Below are 12,886 nucleotides of genomic sequence, written 5' to 3' on the forward strand. Positions count from 1 at the left end.
AAATTTGGTTGGCTCCCATGTTATAATACCAAAAAAAAGTTGAAAACACAATCTTCCATCCACCTAAACTATTAAAAATATTATTTTTTTCACCTCACTGTTAACAAAAATTGACGCTTAAATATATATATATATATATATATATATATATTTTGACACAATATTTAAAACTACTCATAGTCCTCTCAACTCATAAATAAAAAAATAATGCGTTTTTGTACGCTCGAACCTACGTACTTATGTATTGATAATAATATATATTAATCGAACTAAAACTCAAACGATAAATATGAATTTTAAAAGTGAGAATTTATTACTTAGAATTACAAATCATTATCTCTCAAAGAATTCAAAGAAAGCAATATGGTAAGATATACTTAAAGAGGACCACTAAATCTCAACAGTTTGGATATCCTAATTAAGTTATCATAGCATATACTTAAATTAATTAAGGGGAATACATATAAGCCATACTTTTATATAGTTAGGAAAGACTAAGGGAAAAGCAAAAGGCTTATCCTATAGTCAAAAGTGGTATAGGCTCTAAATTGTCTATGAAAATGGGAAAATATATAATAGGGGACCAACCATTTCTTTTTTATATATTCCATTCAAACAATACTTAATTAGTACTTCCTCTTATACTTTCACACGCCATTATGAATTCATTAACTTTTAATCAAAGATTTAAGATCTTCTTCGATAAATCAACATCACTTTTCTTTAATGTATTCTCTTATTTCTTATTTTTTTAATTTTCATATTCTTATTTTATAATAATTTATAATTTTTGGCACTCCAAACTTTAAAAAAACATTTATTTTAACCACTTCATTTAATTTTTCATTTTATTAATTATTAATTTTTTGTCAAATCACCCTAAAATGAATAGAAAAATTAATGTTTGTTAACTTTGTTAATGTGGCATGCATGTGGACTATTGCGTGAATGACATGTCAGCATTTAATAATTTTTAAAATTTTAAAACATTGAAAAAATATTTTTTTTAATAATTTTAAATATTTTAAATTTAAAAAAATATTTTTTATAATTTTAAAAATTAATTAAATGCTGACGTGTCATCCACATGACAATCTACGATATGCCACAACAACAAAGTTAAAAAAGGTTAATTTTTCTATCTATTTTGGGGTGATTTGACAAAAAATACAAATTTAAAGCTAAAAAATAAAAATTAAATAGAAGGCTAAAATGATTATTTTATAAAGTTGAAGGGCCAAATAAATCATTATATCAAAATATTTTAGACTTATATTGGTTCCATATTTAGCTAAATAAACTTTAATCATTGGTATTCAAAAACTTAAACCATATACATATAGGATGAGTTCACTTGCAACGATGTAAAATTAAAGTGATTTTACATACTTTTCTAACTTTTATACGATTAATATTTTAACAAACCAACCATTATATTTCATGCTTTGTTTATAGAAATAATGTATATAAGATTTAGCACAAATTTTTAAAAGAAATTAACTATTCATTTTATATAACAAAATTCAATCGATAAAATATATAAATGTAGACAACATTTTAAATTGATATGATAGAAATATCGATTCAAAATTTTATATGCATGAAAAGTATAAATATCTCTATAAATTCAACAATTAAATTGTTTAAATATTAATATAATAAAAATTACGGAAAATGTAAAATCACTTTAATTTTTAATCTTTCTATATTTTAAAATTTAAAATTTTATTTCTATTCCTCTAAAATTAACCTTCCAATATTTTATAATTTTATTTCCACACTTTTACTATTGAATTCGTGATTTCGACCGGAATGAAACAACAAAATTAACAAATAAAAACGAAACCATAACTATAAGTTTCTTGAGCTTAATTACGCAGAAGCCCTTGACTAAGACATCCATGTAACTTGCCAACCAAGCATAAGTCAATGGCTTGCAGCTTTACCATATTAACCATGTCCATGTAAACCCTAAACCATATATACATTGGAAGCTAACCCTAAATCACATTTATACAACTATATAAAAGAAATGCCATAAAGTCTTCCACAATGGGCACTTGTACAATTTTTTACCTTTTTTTTTTTTTACATAAGAACATCAATCTCTATTTTTACATTAGAAGAATGGTTGAATTTAATTTATATATATATTTTAATTTTGACATAATTTGATATCTCAATTTTGTAACCTCATTAGTTAGTCTAAGTATTTTATTCTAATTAAAATGATATTGTGAATTTTAAGAATTGTTAGCACGGTTAAAATTTTTATTATTATTAAATTTAAGTCTCTTACAATATTATTTTTTGTTACATGGATACCAATTTTATTTTATTTTTCAATATGTCACACCAACACAAAAGAATTTTAACCGTATTAACAAATAGATTTAAATTTTTAAATTTAAAAGTAGAAATACTAAAATCTTGAAAATAAAATACGGAGATTAAATTCTAAATATCTGAACAATACAAAATTTCAAACAAATTATAACCTTTAAATTTTTACAATATAATTTAATAAAAAAATTGGTGAAAACCATAGTAGTGTATGATTAATTAATGGGGTTATTTACTTTGCATAGCGAACTAGTTTTAGATTAGGGCAGATTCCACAATTAGTTGCTTTGATCACTGGCTCGACAATCTTTTATAGCCTGTCCATACAAAAGGGTACATGCTGGGTCAATAAAACATGCCCTAACTCATAATCATCATTTTGTTTAAATATAAATTAATTAATAGTATTAAATACATTTTACCCTGTGGGACTGTAAGATGGAGAAAATATTATTTTAAACAGTTGCATGGTGATATATCAACTTTCAAATTATATTATGAAATAAGATTTTTAATTAATTAATTTAATTAATTTAATTCACAATTTAATTTTAAAGTATATTTATTTTCTTATTTTGGTACTTAATTTTTTTGTTCAAATTAGTACTTAAAGTACACTCACTTCCTAATTTGGTATCTAAAATATGCCTCGTTATATATTTTAATCCATTTTTATTAACATTAAAAAAAAAAACTTATAACCTATCACAATGCCTCATGGCATCTTTATGTAAAAAAACAAATATATTCTTTTATTAAATGTATATATACATAAAAATATAAATATATAATAATTAGAAATATATATAATATGGAAAAAACATATAAATTATGAAAATTATAGAAATAAAATTACAAAAAATGGATAGTTGAAAAGAAATTAGTTGAAATTAACAACATTATTATAAAATGTAAAATAAATTCTAAAAAATATATTTTTTAATTTTTAAAAATATAAAAATATTTAATAGTTTTAAAACTATAATTTTTTAAAAATTATTAAAAATTGATGTAAAATTTTATAATATTATGTTTAAACTATTGAATAATATTTTATAATTTTAAATAATTTTTACAATTTGGTTTACATTTTGTCATGCTATTATTAATTTCAACTAACTTCTTTTCAATTATCATATTTTTGTAAATTTATTTTTCTAATTTATATGTTTTTCTATATATTTTATAATAAATAATTTTATGTTTAAATTACTTAATAATATTTTATAATTTTTGTAATATCAATATCTATTAATTAAATTTATTTTTAATTTTTTAAAATTTTACAAATTATTAAATATTTTTAATAATTTTATATTCTTATTAAATTTAAAAAATAATTTTTTTATAATTTTACATTTTTCATAATATTATTAATTTTAAATAATTTAGTTTCATTTATCTTTTTTGTAAATTTTATTTTTTATAATTTATTCGTTTTTCTCTAGATTTTATATAAATTTATTTTTATTTTTATATTTTTAATGTGTATATACATTTAATACAAGAAAAATTATGTTTTTACATAAAGACACCATGTGACATTTTGTGATTGGTTATAATATTTTTTAACGCCGTGAAAAAATGGATTAACAACTATAATGGAAACATACTTTAAATACTAATTTGAACTCAAAATAATTTAAGTATTAAAGTGAGAAAAATAAATATACTGTATAAATCAAATAGTAAATTAAATCGATATTTATAATGGAAAAAGTTTAAATAGTAAAATAATAATTATAAGTTTACTTCACAAATTTTTAAAAATTGTTAATGATATTTGCAGTTAAGGGTAATTAGGGTGTGTTCATAAAACTAAAATATTTTGTCCCTAAATCCCATCTACTTTATAAAAATTCAGAAGTTTATGTTTTGTTATAATTGATCAAATATTAATTATTGTTTTCTTATGAAAATTGAGAAATTAATTTAATTATTAGTAAATAAATAAATTATATCATTGAATTTATTAATTTATTACATATAAATTATTAAAGTGTTGATTTTACCAACTTTTTATATATAAATTATTGAATTGCGGATTTAAAAACAAGTTTTAATTGTATTACTTGGTTTAATAATCTAAATTTTCAGTTTTTATTAATATTGTAAAATAATATATGTAAATAGAATATTAAGTGAAAAAGTTTGGTTTTGTTTTTACCGACAAACAATGATTAGATGTTAATAAACTTAGGTTATAGATTAACGACAAAACTTTTCACCCTCGTCCTTGTAAAGATTAAATCTAATAGTGAAAAGGACACTAATTCGCGTTAGAGGGATTGGTTAACATTTCTTACATATTATTTACATTTTTTAAGTGTTAGTGCTAATTACACGTATCAGTTGAACCGTTAATTACAATTCACTTTATATCTCAATAATTAAAATAATTGTCATATATCTTGGCACTTTGAAAACTTTGAGCACCAATTTTATGGATTGGACCACGTTGAAAATTAGTCAAATAAGAATATTAAGTAAAAAATTTATGTGTGGTCGTATTACCTTAAATTATAAGATAGAATTTCTATAGAAGTTTAATCGTTGAATATCTCTTCACTTATTTGCTATCATATAGAACTTTTATTATGCACAATTCAAAGGAATTCACGTTCATATTAAACGAATTACAAGTCGATAATGTTAAAGAAGGCTTGCTTACATAATTTTGAACGAATGAGAGAAAGCACTTATCTATTCATTTTTAGGAACTTATTTCTAGCACAAATACTTTTTATACAAATTGTTTTCATGTTTAGTTTGTAACTAAATTTTAAAAGGGAAAATCTTAGTGGGGATTGTGACGTTAGTTGATATATAGGAGTGAAGTTGCAACTTAACTAGTGAGTTGAATTTAAATTATGTCTTGTATTGTTGATTGATATATAGTAGAATACTCTCTAGATAAGTTCCCATTGATGTAGGAAAGTCTTTTGAACTGCGTAACCAATACTCGTGTCCATCTCTATTTTTACTTTTACTTGTTCACCGAGTTACAACTTAATTGACAATGTCAAATGCTTAAAATTTTTTCACAATTGGTATTAAAGCTAGACACCTAATGTACTAAGTGAAAGATCCTACTATTGAATTACTTAGAGATGGAAGGTAGTTCGATTTCAAGACCCCAAATGCTTGATGGCTTTAACCATGCCCATTAAAAAGTTCAGATGAGGGCCTTCATCAAGTTCTTGGACAAGAAAACTTGGAGGATTGTGCTAACTGTTTGGGAATCTCTTACAACTGATATGACTAGTATGAAAACTATCAATTTAGAAACAATATGAGTAGTCAAGGAAGACAAACTAGTCAATGCAAACTCGAAAGTCCTCAATGTTTTATTCAATGGCATGGAACTCTAAGAGTTTAGACAAATCTTTAAATGCGCTATTACAAAAGAAACTTGAACAACCTTGAATATTGCATAAGAAATGACTTCCATATAGTCAAACAATCTAAAGTTGGGATGTCAAAACTTAAAACTATTAAAGGAATTTTTTTAAAAATATCTTGAAGCAGGTGGATTTACTTCAAATCCAATTTAAAGAAAAAATTCAACCTAACAATTTAAATAAAATTGAAATCCACCAAATTTGGATTTTTTTTTTGTGATCCCTATTTTCATCTCCATCGCCAAATCTTGTATTATCAATTTTATAAACATTAATAGATACCGATTAACATAATGGTCTAAAAAGAAAGACAAAATCATAAGGATCTACCATAGTTGACAAGTATGATGAGTGAGAGAGACGAAGAATATAGTTTAATTTCCTTTATTGCAATCTCATCCTTTTCTTTTTCCTTCAAAGTTACTTTTAGGCGCACGTGAAGTGGTGGACAGCATGTTCAAAATCTGTCGCGCATGCACACGTGTGACCCTTTCTTCACAGATTCCCGTGAGATACGCTAATCATAAAAAGAAAGGAAAATAATCTCTAGCCCTAAAAATTCTCTCTTTAGCGCGAGAAAAAGAGTGTCAGTGTTTATTAAAAACCAGTAAAATGTGAACATTAAATATATAAACTTTATCTTTTAATCAATAAACATAATAATTAAGAATATATTTCGATAGTATAAAATAATTGAAAAAAGTGTAATTATTAAGGTAATAATTATAAATTTTTTAATTATTTGGATGTGTTTAGTTGATAGATTGTAATTACATCGTAATTTTTAAGTATGATAAAAATAATTTCTAAACAACTAACAAAATTTAAAATCAAATCATCATATGTATTATGTTAATCTAAAAAGTAGTTGATATACTATTACTAATAAAACTAGTGAAAAAATAACATTGTATGCAATTTTATTTAATTGTTCTAGTGCATATTTGTTGAGTTATTTATCACATGCTCTTTATCATCATCATCATCAAAATTTAAATCTGCATCGTTAAGATTATCAATATTTCATTCTTCTATGTACTTGGATCATCTGAAATTATGAAATATACAACAGGCTAATACAATTCAACTTTGTTTTTTTATGCTATAATAAGGTGGTGTTGTTAATTCGAGAAATACTTTTTAGAATAACAAATGTCTTCTCAATTATATTTCAAAACTTTGAATGCCCCAAATTAAAGAGTTCACAAGTTGTCTATGGTGTTTGTGTCTGGCGCAATTCTCTTAAATGGTATCATACCCCACGATATGATGTAAAAAAATCTTTTTTATTTACATAATTAGCATCGACCCTATAATATTTGAGTTTATAGTCTAAATAGTTTGTAACTATAATTATAAAAACTTAATTTGGAGAAAAACTTATGCTAGGTTATATCTCTTTTATAATACATAAATTAAGCCAAAAATAATAATTTATAATATATAATATATAACATTTACAAAAAAAATTATAAATTGTCTAAAACTTTCATAACACTTATTATAAATAATATATTTTTTTCATAACTTTAGAAAGTTATTTTTTATAAATAAGTTTTAATAACAAAAATGTAACATTTTTCATGAATAAGTATATTATTTTTATAATATATGGCATGAACATATAAATAAGTTATGTCCATACTTGACTATAATCTTTTATAAATAAATAAATTATAATAGTAATTTCTTTATTATAAACTATTTTTCCATAACTTTAGAATTTTTTTAAGATTTAAATAATATAATTTTTATTACTTTATAAAATATACAAATTATTTTCTAATATAAGATTTTTTTTTGTTATACTCATTCTAAACATTCATATTCATGCTTATAATGTAATTTTTATAATTTAATATAAAAATAAATTTTAAAATTGAATATAAGTGTAATTATATGTTTAATTACTCTAATTCTCACCTCACTTTCTAATAATTGAAAAATGTCTAATTACATCAAATTTAATAGAACCTATTAATTATAATAACTTACCAAACATACGTAATTATAAAAAATTCAATTACGGGAATTTCTAAATAAAAATTTCATTAAATATTTTTATTTCACTTAATTGAGTGAAATAATTAATCGGAACGATAAAATTATTGCCTTTCTTCTGCTTAGCACTCCATTACCCATATGCACGTGTGGGGTAACCCCACTTTGATTGGTGAGATGACCAATATGCCCTTGGCAGACTGAATGAAATATATTTTTAACATGGGTAGTTTTAGAAAAGTGAAAAAGATGAGGAGGGACGGGAGGGAGAGCAGGCAGGCAGCTTTAGTTATTAAAGAGTGAAAATAAAAGAGAATTTTTGGTGATCCCGAGATATTAAATTATTGGGAAACCGTTTGTTTCAAAGTTATCATATTTTCATACAATACAATTTATAATGTAATATCATAAAAATAAAATAGATTATACAGAAATATAATCTGCCTTAGATTGAAATACTAATGTTGAGGAAGGAAATATTTTTAAGTTTTAATTTTAAATTCTATTTTTTTAAAATCGTATATAAAAATAAAACTACTCTTAAAATTATATTTATTATTTTATAAAATATTAAATTTTAATAATTTTACCATTGAAACGAAATTGATTGAAGGTGACTTTAAATAATATTACAGATGTTACGATTTATATCATAATTAATATACCAAAATTTGTACGGTTTAAAATTGAAAAAGTTTTAAGTTTACTATTTTATAGGGGAACCTTACATCATCACATCATGAGCTGATGACATTAGATCATGATCAATATTGATTAATAATTAGTAGTTAAACGGGAAAGTGGTGATCATGGCATGGCATGCCATGCATGATCATTACATTAATTTCTTTAATCCTATCCAAAGTGTGTGTACTTTTCCACAATTGAATTTTACAATTTTTCTTTTGGTTAATTTAAGAAGAGCGTATTTGAACTCATATTTTCTTGTATTATCAACAATGTTCATATCAAGCTAAAACTCAATTGGCTTATGTTACTCTATTTTTAACATGTATTTTTTTCTATTCAAATTATGTTACATGATTTTTAACTTTTTTATTCTTTATGTCTGTTTTACAGTTCATGGCTACCTCTCTTAATAATGTCATTTCTAAAATTTAAATCTCGTTCTCTCCTTAAGAATGCAATTTACACTACCATTAACGACATATAACATTTAATGACATTAAATATTATAAATGTTAATAACCATTTAGAAATGTTAATAACCGTAACACTTAAGTATTTTTTGAATTAAAGAGCTATCAATAATTGATAAAAAAAGTGTTGTTTATAAAATATAATTTTGAATTTAATTAAAAAATTGAAATGATTCAAGCTTGAAATAACTACAATTTAACCTATAATTACTTGATTGAAAAAAAAAAACCGCTTGAACTCTAATGCCCCTAACCCAAGATGAGACTTAACCTAAATGAATAGTGTTCAAAATTAATTAAAATTTAAATTAACTCAATCCAATTTAAAATCAATTAGGGGGGTGCTGGGGTGGTGGTAGAGATTGGATTCCTTAAAATAAAAAATTATTTTTAGCTCATTAAAATTTATAAATTTTAAGTTAGTTCATTGTAAATTATACTTTAACCTCAAAATATAATAAAATTTGATTAAATTATTTAAAATTATAAAATAATATTAATTTTCATAAAAATATATAACTTAATTCAAGCCCAAAAAAATTTCTTTCACTTCATCTTAGATATCAACTTAAACTGCATAAGTGATTTATATATAAAAAAGAAGTAAAAGATTGACCATACAAGTCCTTGGTGATTCTGTGTAGGTCAGATGTAAAAGTTATGATTTGAGAAATGGGTAAATATTCCCAAAAAGTGCAGCCATGCGTACGTGAAAGTTAGCAGTCTTAAAACTCAGAGGACCTTTCTCTTCTTTTGATTAAGGAAATAAAGGAACAAAATGGCATCTCTTTATATATTTTCGTGCAAAACGTTAACTTGTTCTCCCGCTATTCCATGTTTTATTTTCAGAAAAGCTGCTCTTTCCATCCCTAGCTTTCGATTAAATTATAGACACTGCTTTTATGTATGTAAAACAAAGTCTGGTGGAAGTTGGCATGCATGCATGCATGCATGCATACATGGCCCTGTCAGTTTCCAAGCCAAAAAGAGAAATTTTCAAAACGCTAAAATATTCTGGAAATCGATATGATCTCTAATTAAGCTCATCCGTCGGCAGTAATGGTGACTTTGTTTGAATGTACTATCAGAAACAAATAGTATTAATACATTGTGTTTTTTGGGGGGTCGTCATCAATCTATCTACCAAAATTGACATGAAATTAAATTACCATAGTATAAGCAATGAAACAGTGACAACGGCCTAAAATCAGCCATGTCACGCTACATTAATTATGGAGAAAATGATGGCTAAGGGACTCACTCACTCGACGCATGCTCATTTGCCCTTCAGTTTTCACCAACGTTACATGACAATGACTCTGTATAGCACTTGGGGAAAAAAAAGCAACGGCAACTAAGGTGACCACATCTTTTAATTGCCTACCTCACACTCATATGTATCAAAGTTGTTCAAGGAGAAGCCGTACCTGACTAAATTATGATTGCGTGAAGTTTATGTATAATATTAATATATTTTATATCAGTTTAAGCTTGATTTAATTTAAAATATAAGTTTAAAATTTTACTCACATGTGTTTATATTTATAAATAATTATCTCAAGCTCATTTTAAATCCATTGAATTATTTTTAATTTAATATTTAATGTTTTAATATTTAATGTTTTAGATGAATTTTCTTTTATTAAAAATTTGAATTTAGACAATTTAACATGTTTTTTAATGTTTAGATAGTATTGTATTATTATATATTTAAGTTTATGTGATATAAATTATATAATATAGATACAAATTAAAAATATTACAAAAGTATAAAATGAGTCGGGTCGAGCCGAGCTTTGGTCAAGAATATTGAAGCCCAACCTATAATTTAAATGGGCTTTTTGTCTAAGCCCATTTTTGGGCTTCGTACATTTGTCCAAACCCTCCAATATTTCAAGTAAAGCCTTTGAGCTTAGATGGATAGCTCGACTCATAAACAAGTCTAATATGTATGAGTGAACAATTGATATACCGTTAGTGAACAATAATATGGCACCTCATTACTGGTGAAATAAAACAAAGTGAAGGAACTATAAACAAATCCTAATAACTTTGGTTAAACATAAACCGTAAACGCTTAAATTTGAGACCCTAAACTCGATATAAACTCTAGCCTATATGTATTGTGATTTTTTAATAACATACTGAGATTTTTTTAAATACTAACTCCTCATGTCACATGTAGTGCATGTGATTTTACGTTTTAATATTTAAATAGCTTTTCTAAAATATTTTACTTTTAACGCAACAATTAACGTAAAATAATATTTCTTATTTGAATTATTGAATATAATTAAAATATATTAACTTATCAATTCAAATACTATAATAGAAAACTTTCAAATAATAATTAGAGTATTTTAACATATTCAACATCAAATATAATTTTACTTTATGTAATTAATGAAAACAACATTATTCAAAATAAGAAGTAATTAGCATAATTAACTTCAATATTAATTAAGTGATAATCAATATACTTTGAATTCCATTAAAATTTTACATCAATAAAATTAGTACAATGTTTTTTAAAAAATAAAATTTGCACAACTTTCGTTTCGTCAAATTTTTTAACTAATAATGGTAAATTATAATTATAATTATCGAACCTTTTAATTTTCACCTATATTTTATGCTTAGAGTTCTATTCAAGTAATGACTTTATTTTAAAATTAACACAATTTTTAATTAATAATTGTAATTTATATTCTAATTATTTTTAAATATGTAATTATCACAACTTCTATTAAATATAATTATTTTAAAATGTATAATTATCTCAACTTCTATTTTATTTCAATTTTTAACTAACAATTCTAAATTAAATATTATAATTATTTTGAATGTGAATTTAGTAATATTATGGAAAATAAAGGGTATTCTCTTCAGTTTAAATTTTTTTAAACTTGAGTCATTTTATATATATTACTTGAGTTCTACAATTTTTTAAATAGGCTAAAGATGTAACACCCTAAAATATATAAGGTTAGTTGAAATAAACAATTAAGAAGTGAATTCGGTTTAATGGTTAGGTACCACTCCCATATCCTAAAAAATACTAGGTTTTATCTACATTTCTCCTATTTCTTATCTTTTTCATTTCAATAAATTAGGATGAAAAACACCCCTAAAATAAATATTAAATGGAGCAAAGACTTAACAAGAATGGGTAGTGGCCCAAATTATTAAGCATGCTCCTTCCCCCAAGCCCAATCATGTTCGAGCCTCAATTCTTCCATTTTTATTTCCATTTTTTCGATAATAGGGGTAAATTTACCCTTCAGCCCCCCAAAGTTGAAAACCCTAGGTATTTAACCATTTTCCTAACTATAATTGAACTATAGTTTCCTTTCCAAATTAGAAATGATTTTTTGCTCCTCTTTTTCCCATTTATTCTCTCTTTTCTTTCCCATCCTCTTCTTTGCAAATATTTTCTTTACGTTGCTAAAATTATTTTCTTGCATCCCGAATCTGAAATTAATCACCGTTCAACCAGTTCTTCCTATCGGTTTAGCAAATCGCCTTCAATTTCATCTCTAATCTAGTCAAGAATTGGTAAGTCCAATTCAATCCTGGTGACTAATCTCAAATTCTTATAGTATTTACATCTGGTGTTAACTTTTCATCCAAATTAATGAATCTTTTACGAATCTTGCCAAACTTCCCAATAATCTTGATAAAACTTGAAAACTATTATTAATTTTTGCATAAATGTCATTTGAAGGACTTGATTTAGGTACCTCGGATCAAATCTAATCGCGAGGAACGACATTTGAGATCTCGGAGATGGGTGTGCATTTAATTACAAGTGAATCAGGGCAAATTATACCTCGGGGTAAGGCCACACAGCCAGCCGCTCAGTCGTGCGGGCCGCACATGTGGACCATACGACCCCCTCACACGACCATGTTCCCCCTGAAATCCTAGAAAATTTGATTCTCATACGGCCTACCACATGACTGTGTCTCCCTTATAGATTGA

Source organism: Gossypium arboreum, chromosome 10 (genome assembly GCF_025698485.1).
Source record: "Gossypium arboreum isolate Shixiya-1 chromosome 10, ASM2569848v2, whole genome shotgun sequence".
Taxonomy (NCBI): domain Eukaryota; kingdom Viridiplantae; phylum Streptophyta; class Magnoliopsida; order Malvales; family Malvaceae; genus Gossypium; species Gossypium arboreum.